The 8,312-nt window shown below is 30.2% G+C and overlaps 1 non-coding gene and 1 pseudogene across 1 annotated transcript; both read right to left on the reverse strand.

The window, feature by feature from the left end:
* Positions 1-335: 335 nt before the first annotated feature.
* Positions 336-8,312, reverse strand: part of LOC123009782 — a 10,522-nt pseudogene continuing 2,545 nt past the window's right edge.
* On the reverse strand, positions 870-941 carry Trnaw-cca. The gene has a single exon. It is a non-coding gene; the product is annotated as a tRNA-Trp (tRNA).

The following is an 8,312-nucleotide window of genomic DNA, read 5'->3' on the forward strand; positions in this document are numbered from 1 at the left end:
TTATAGTTTTACAACAGAAAAATATAAAAATATTTTTATTACATGAAATGAAGTTTTTGATTTTGGTGTCTTTACTTTTCTTACTGTTTTACTGTTTTTTTTTAAGGTTGTCCTAAGTTTTTTTTATTTTTGTTTATTGATTAGCAATTTTTTTCTTTTTTATTACATATTTTTGTTATTGTCTCTAAAAAAATAATCAACGGAACCGACAAATTAATTTGAAGATAAGCCAACTTTGCGGAAGAATTTTTATCAATTTTGCTTCAAATTCAAGGTTGATGCAAACACCAAAAATGTTATCAATTATTTAATAAACAAAAAAACTTGTATTATTTTTTCAACTTTATTTAATAATTTCTTAGATACAGGGCTACAGATACCTCACATAAAAAAATAATGGCACGTGAAAACTTAAATTAATTAATTATAATTAAAACAAAAGGAACACAATTAAAACCGTGTTTTTCCACACGTATTCATATACAAAGACGTCGACTTGTACGAGGGTGGCTCCGAAACGGGGGTTGGGAGCATTCCTGAGGGAATTTCGTCGTAAACAGGCTCAAAAATGGGATTCGGGGGGTCACTATTTGGGGGTTCGGGGATTGAAGCTGCCCGGTAACTGCCAGTGGAGGGGGGGTGGTCGTATAAATACTCTCTGGGATCCCCTAATAATAAAGTTTTAATTAATTAACCACTTATTTGGGATTTTTACCTTTTGGGGGGTGAGTGGGAAAGTTCATACTGCACACAACATGGGTCTCGAAATGAGCTTCAGGGTTAGACTCGGGGGTGGTGAAAATTGGGTTCTCAAACGTAGGTGGCTCTGTAAATAATTTAAAAAATGAAATTCAAAGAAAAAAAAAGTTTGACCCCGACGTGATTTGAACACGCAACCTTCTGATCTGGAGTCAGACGCGCTACCGTTGCGCCACGGAGTCAGTTAATGTTGTCAGCTACATACAAAGGAATTAACCGACACTTTGAAACACAATTGATTTTTTTATGATAAATCGTTGATACTTTACAATTTATATATTCAAAAATTTAATTTGTAGTCTTGATTTTATTACATTGTTAAAAATATAACAAATTTGGCACTTTTTTTATGAAATTATAAAAATGGTGTATAATTGGTTGCATAACTAGCACTTACCTGGTAGTGGTGTGTGAAAAATGCTGTGTGTGTATACAGCCACCACCCCTTTTTCCACTTTTCCATTATTTTTCCCTTTTTTTCCTCTAAAATGATTCACTGCGACAATCACTGCTGCCACTACAATCACCCCTATTGAAATAGCAGTGGCAGCACTGGCACTATTGACAAAATCATCCCTAACTTCCTCTTCGTTTAAAATGTCGTCATTTGACAATTTCGGTATGACAGTTGTCAATACAAATCGTCGATTTGTGTCTCCTTCTACATGCGCCGACATGATATTATCGACGATATTTGTTGTCAATATTGTTGTTGAAAGTAGGCCGTTTTGGTCAGTTTCAAATTTTCCATTATTTTTTAGTTGAATTGTGTTGATGAATATCGTTGTGGGGGTTGATGTGGTTGAAGGTTGATGGCATTGGCCGGTTATGGGGTCACATGACTCGTCGGGGTTGCACGTGCATTGTTCGTGGCAGTTGGGGCCGTAGAAGCCGAGAGGGCAAAGGGTTTGACACCTAAATATCAAGAAAAAATGATGTTGATGTTGACACTTGCATCAGATATCAACAAAATACGATGTTGATGTTGCTTATCAACGACAGTGGAGAACTTAGACGTTGATTAAATCAACAAAAAGCGATGTTTAAGTTGACTAACAATAAGAAAACGATGTTGATGTAGTAAATCAAGTTTTTGATATTGATGTTAATGATAATACTCACATTTCAATTAAAAGTATTGATATTTTTTATTATCTACAAAAAGTGAAGTTGATTAGAACAAAAAAGTTGATGTTGATTTACGTTTACATATCAACAAACACCGATGTTGCTTAAATCAATAACTGAACTGATGATGTTGATGTTGACTTATGCCTACGCATCAATAAAAAATTATCTTGATATATTATATCAGCATTACGTTTTTGAGAATTTATACGTAACTTATTTTGATGTTGATGTTAAATTATAGTTACTCGCATTCAGCTATAAGTACTTCAGTGTTGCATAACAACTTAAAGTACTTAATCAACATCAACTTATCAACAAATGATGTTGATATAGCCTCAACGTTTTTAGAATTAATTTTGACGCTGATGTTGATTTATAAGACTCGGATGTGATGTTAAAATGATGGTATTAAATAATAAATAATCATAATTTTGATGTTGAAGTTTAATATTTGCACTAAAAGTGATGTTGATATTGGAACTTATTTTTACAAAAAATGTTACATTGCTTGATGTTGAATAATAATCACAGATTTTGAGTAATAAAATAGTGTTGATGTTGAATATTGGTATTGAACCTGGATTATTGTCTTTTTTTGTAATTTGATAATGATATTCAACTTTGATATTGATTTTGATATTGACCTGCTGCCGCTCCACCCCGAGTCGCATACACACACCCCATTGGTCGGTTCGCAGAACCCGTGATCGCACAAACAGTTGAATTTGCAATCCTCCCCCCACTCTGTTCTCAAACACCCTGAAACCAAACTTAAATTTGTTTTTCACAAATCGGAAAATTCTTACTTGTGGTGCACGTTTCGCCCTTAAACCCGGGAAAACACCTACATCGTCCATTGTCACATCGTCCATTTTGACAGTTGGGACAAGATGGCGTACAAAAGTCGCCATTTTGGACGTAACCAGGACAACATTTGTCAATGAGATCAGTTATTTCTTTTTCCTGTTGAGTAAGTAATCGAGTGTTAATTTATGTGATTTTCTCTGATGAAATACGAGATTGGGAAATGGAAATCCAGTTTGGAGGAATTTAATAAAGAACATTTCTTGTTTATCTTAGTGTTAAATCACACAAAACAATAAAGTGGTGATTGATTTTGTTCAAGTTTGTAGTAATAATTCGGTCGATATCTTTCTCCGTTTAAGTTGGAATAAATTGGCCAATAAAGTACTGCCAACTGACATGATTTAAAATAATTTGGTTAAGTAGATGTGAGTTGCATAACACGATGAACGATACGTTCTCTAATAAGGTTGCGGTCTAGTAATTTCGTCGGTTGGAGACTAGAGAGAAGAAATGAAACGGTTGTATCCGGTGATGGAAAAAAAAACGATTCTAATCTAATTTGAAGGGTAGTTAAATTAATTTAATTACGAGGGCGGGTTAATGGAGAGTAATGAGAGGTGACAATTAGTTAAGGAGTAATTTATTACATCCTATCACGAGGGAAATTTGAATCAAAAAATTTTTTTTTCAACCAATTAATTGGCATTTTATCATTTTTCAGTAAAAATAAAAAAATGAGAACTCTGGGGTTGAATCTAAACATAGATATTAAATAATGATAAAAATATTCGTGATACATAAAAAGTGATATTGACACTGACAAATTGATTTTTAATATTATTGTTGAATAATCGTATGTGTTATTGGTTTTTGAAATTTGTGACGACTATTTACACCTACTAGATGTTGATTTTTATCATTTTATGTTAGGTATCAACATTTGAAAAACATTTATAAGATCATAAGTATTGTACTTTGTTTTTCTGTTATTTTGTTCAAAATTGATGTTGAATTGAATATTTCTATTGTGGCTGTTGATATTGATAATGGATTTAGAATTATCTAAATAATTCTGGTGTTGATGTTAACTCACAATGTGGATTCTCAATAATGTTAAAAATATTTATCATGTAGAAAAAATAATATTGATACTGACAAATTGATGTTGAATATTTTTTCATACTTAATTGTATGTTTTATTACGAAATTTTGATACTTGTGACGAGGATTTATACTGGGTATTGATGTTGCATTTAATATAGCTGTCAACATTTGTTTTGTCATTAATTTTATAATTATTTATAAGTATTGTGATTTATTTTAGTCAAATTGGTTAAAGCTTAAGATTGTTTTTTATAGTTAGTAATCTATCAATTATACAAAATGTACTGACGTCAATTTAGAATTTAGAATAATAATATTTGGAGAGTGAAAAAAACTGAAAAAAATAAGTTTCGCTTTTTAATACTCTTTGTATTTTGATTCTTCAATAAAGGAGTTTTTTATTAATCGAATTTCTTTATTATTTTAGTAAGTGCTGTCATCTACGAAAAGAATGTTGCAATAGATTCTATTGGATTAAATAGAATAACATTTTTATCTGCTTTAAAAGTGGGATTTTAGGTGTACAAATTTTTTGTTTCTAAAAAAGCAATGAGATACTGTTTTGTAGTACACCTTTTATATTATTTCCGATTTTATTTTGTTAGTTTTATCCAAAAATATGACTTTGTAATAAATAAACCAAATTAGAACAGTTTCTACGTTGTTAGTTTTGGTGTAGTCATCAATAAAAAGAATGTTGCTACTTACAATACTCTTATAGACGACTGTACAAAAAATTGACTTTATTTTTGTGATAGTTAAAGTTGATAAATGAAATGTTACATTTTATTTAAATTTTTTTCTATTGTGTAATAAACATGAACACAAGTTTTATACTGCCTATATTAAATGAGTAGGTACAGTAAACAGTATGATTGTTGGAGTTATAGATTTTTATTTTATAATTTTTGTTGTTTTTTCTAAAACAGATTTAATTTTTTAATAAACGAATCCAAGTTTTTTTTTAATTTTTAAATTGTTAAAGTAGGAATAGTCACTTACAAAATGAATGTCGTTACAGAGAAAAATGTACAAAAACACAAGATAACTATTTCTATTATAGCTTGCTTTACATACAATAGTTTTCTAGGTTATAGATTTAGTTTTTATTTTTTTTTTAATATACAGGCTGTTCGAAACTAAATAAACAGTTATTACTTTCCTTAGAATAAATTTGTTTTTTTTGTACAAATTACATGTTTTTGTAATATTTTTTTTATATTGAATGCGCCAGAACTCGCGCCCCAGAGAAAATTTTCAAGTAAGGTGAGATACAAGGAACATGAAAAAAATGGTTAAGAAATTCTATCTTTCAAAAAAACTTAAATTTAACTTAAATGTCACACATGCAAATAGGTAAAACTGTAAAATTACAAAAAAAGAAAGGCATTAAATAGGTATAGCCCAAAAAACCAAAACCAAAAAAAAACAAAATTGAAAGAAAACAGAAAAACATGAATAAAAACTGTATCAGTAAGAATACATTAAACAGATCTAGAAAGAAGATGAAAGTATGCAACACAATTTATTTTTAACTGTGACAAAAATTAGAAAAAAAAGTTGGTGTCACAACTAGTTTTAAAAATGCTGCATTTTTAATGTCGTATACTGGGTGCGCCAGAACTCGCGCCCCAGAGAAAATTTTCAAGTAAGGTAAAATCCCAGGAACTTGAAAAAAATGTTTAGAAAATTCTATCTGTCAAAAAATTTTGACATTTATTCTTTGACATTTGACATTTTTTTATATCTGTTTAAGGATACTGATGATATTTTATATGTTTTTTTACAATTATTTAGTAAAGGGACAAAAATTTTGCCAATAAAAGCCACAAATAACATTGAACAGAGTTACAATTTAGGATACAGCTTCCTTGTTTCCTCTTTTAATAGCCTATGGCAAAAAAACTTGGAAAATTATTTTTCCAACAGAAATAAATAGAGTCATAGTGCAAACTTTAAACCCTCATAACTTCGAAATTTTTATAGATAAATTTTTTTTTAACATTTTTCCATGTTTCTTACTTTATATGGCATTTTTCTCAAGAGCGCGAGTTCTGGCGCACCCTGTATTTTTTGTTGTTTTTTTTAGTGAATCAGTTGATTGGTTCTAATAAAATATCGATACAAATCTGAAGGTCACAAATTACAATTGAATAAACAAAATGATAAATGATCAAAAATGTGTCTTATTTTTTCCATCTTACCTTATATGGCATTTTTCTCTGGGGCGAGAGTTCTGGCGCACTCTGTATAGGCTGTTCAAAAATATATCAATATAACGCAATTTTTTGCTTTGTAAATTTTATTGTTTAAGTGACGAAACGAATTGCTATAAGCGTGTACAGTCGCCCATGGAAAGGATGTCGCAAACAATCGTTTTTTTTTCAATTGTACAAAACTACAAATCCAGATTTTTATAAGATAAATAATCATTTTTTTACCTCTTTCACTTTTACTCATTCGAAGTATTCAAGTCAAAAATTTATTTTATTCAAAACTAGACCAAATATTACTTTTCTCATAAGAGATTTGATTTTTACGACAAATTACAAGTTTTTGTAATATTTTTTTTATTGAATTGGGTAAAGTCATCCACAAAAAGAATGTCTTTACCTTGACCTGTTTTGTATACACAGTGTTTAAGTGTTTGAGTGACAAAACGAGCTGCTATAAGTGCGTACAGTCGCCCACGGAAAGAATGTTGCAAGCGATCGTTTCTTTTTTTCTCGATTGTACAAAACTAGATAAATAATCATTTTCTTGTTTCTTAATCATTCTCATTTATTTAACTTATAAATTTAAATATACAAGATGCCTACTCTAAACTAGACTAAATATGATTTTTCTCATAATAGATTTGATTTTTACGACCACAAATCACACGTTTTTGTAATATTTTTTTATATTAAATTGGGTAAAGTCATTCATAAAAAGAAAGTCGCAAAATATATTGTACAAAAACGTAAAAAATGTCTTTATATTGACTTGTCTTTGTTGAAGTGACAAAACGAGTGGCTATAAGTGCGTACAGTCGCCCACGGAAAGAATGTCGCAAGCGCTCGTTCTTTTTCCTTTCGATTGTACAAAACTACACATCTAGATCTCTCGATAAACCATCATTTTCCAATCTCTTAATCACTTTCACTCATTCTCTAAGTATTCAATTGATATTTGAAGTGTTTTCCAGAGCGCTACTTCCTCAAACGACTCGATTTAGCAATAATTGTTTCAGTCATGATAATGCAAAATAAGCCACGATCAAATACTTAAATTGCACAAGCTCGTGTTTGAATCAACCTTCAACAGATCGGGAATATGGGAGCGAAAGTGAAAAAATCTTATACTCACCACAATTTTGGACTCGTTGACGAGTCTCGTGGTGTAAAAAGAGCATCTCGGAGGGACGTTGAGACACCACTTGTAGTTTCTCACCGTGGAGTTTCGCAGAAAAAACTCGGTTACGTTGATTGTGTGTCTGAAACGAGAAAAATGGGTGTGATTTACCCGGAAGCACTTTCCTCGATCTAGAAACAACGTCGATGATTTTCACTTTTGTTGCAAATATTTTCAGTTTTTTCGAATGGTTTAAGTCAGTCAAGGTTTTCGGGCGGATTTCCGGCCATAAATCCGCCCACTAGTTATTAAAAAATTTCAATAACAGTTGCAAAACGCCAAGTCTTTCACCAAATATGTGGAATACTTTTACTTTCGTTGCGCCGCTTCTAGTGACACATTTATTTTCTGTTCTGTGTTCCGGTTTGTCGTTGCGGATTTATTTTACTCGTTTACAAGTCGTAAAACGTGTTCATGTCTTGACTGTGATATTATCTAACGGGGGTTTTATCAGATTCGCTTTCAATGTCATTATGTCACTTTCTACAGGTTGATTATTACAGCGATTGGCGCATCTTAATTGGTTTAGCTCAAAAACGTTTTGATTTTGAGTTTATTTATGATAGTGGAAGAATTAACAACATTCCACAGATGCTGTTAGTCATTTTGTTTACTCAAAGTGCGATAAATTGTTCAAGAATTTTATTGTTTAATTAATTATTTAAATAATTGTCATTAATATTGCAATAAATAGACAAAAAGCAATGATTGATTTAGACTAGTTTTTTTAGTTTTAATTTTTGCTTTCCTTATTGTTTGTTTTTTGTTTTTTCTTCTGTCACATTTATGATTTTTACAGTTTGTTTATCAGTTTGCTACTGCGTGTTTTAGTTTTTTGAGCTTTGTTCTGCTTTTTATTTATTTATTTTTTGTTGTATCTTTTTGCAGTATTTTTTATTACATTTTATTAGTTTTTTATGTTTGTCTTTTATTTTGATATTGTTTAGGTTTTAGTTTCTGGCGTTTGTTAGGTATTTTGTTAATTTAATTAAATTTTTCATATTTTGGATTACTGTTTTGTGTTTTTAGATTTATTTTGTTTTTTAATTTGTTTTTCTATATTTTTTTACAATTTTTTTATTTTTATACATTAACCACTTTTGTATTTTTTTAATGTC

Source organism: Tribolium madens, unplaced genomic scaffold, assembly GCF_015345945.1.
Source record: "Tribolium madens isolate multiple individuals breed KSU strain unplaced genomic scaffold, Tmad_KSU_1.1 Scaffold_7;HRSCAF=85;Tcas5.2_LG10, whole genome shotgun sequence".
In the NCBI taxonomy this organism is placed as follows: domain Eukaryota; kingdom Metazoa; phylum Arthropoda; class Insecta; order Coleoptera; family Tenebrionidae; genus Tribolium; species Tribolium madens.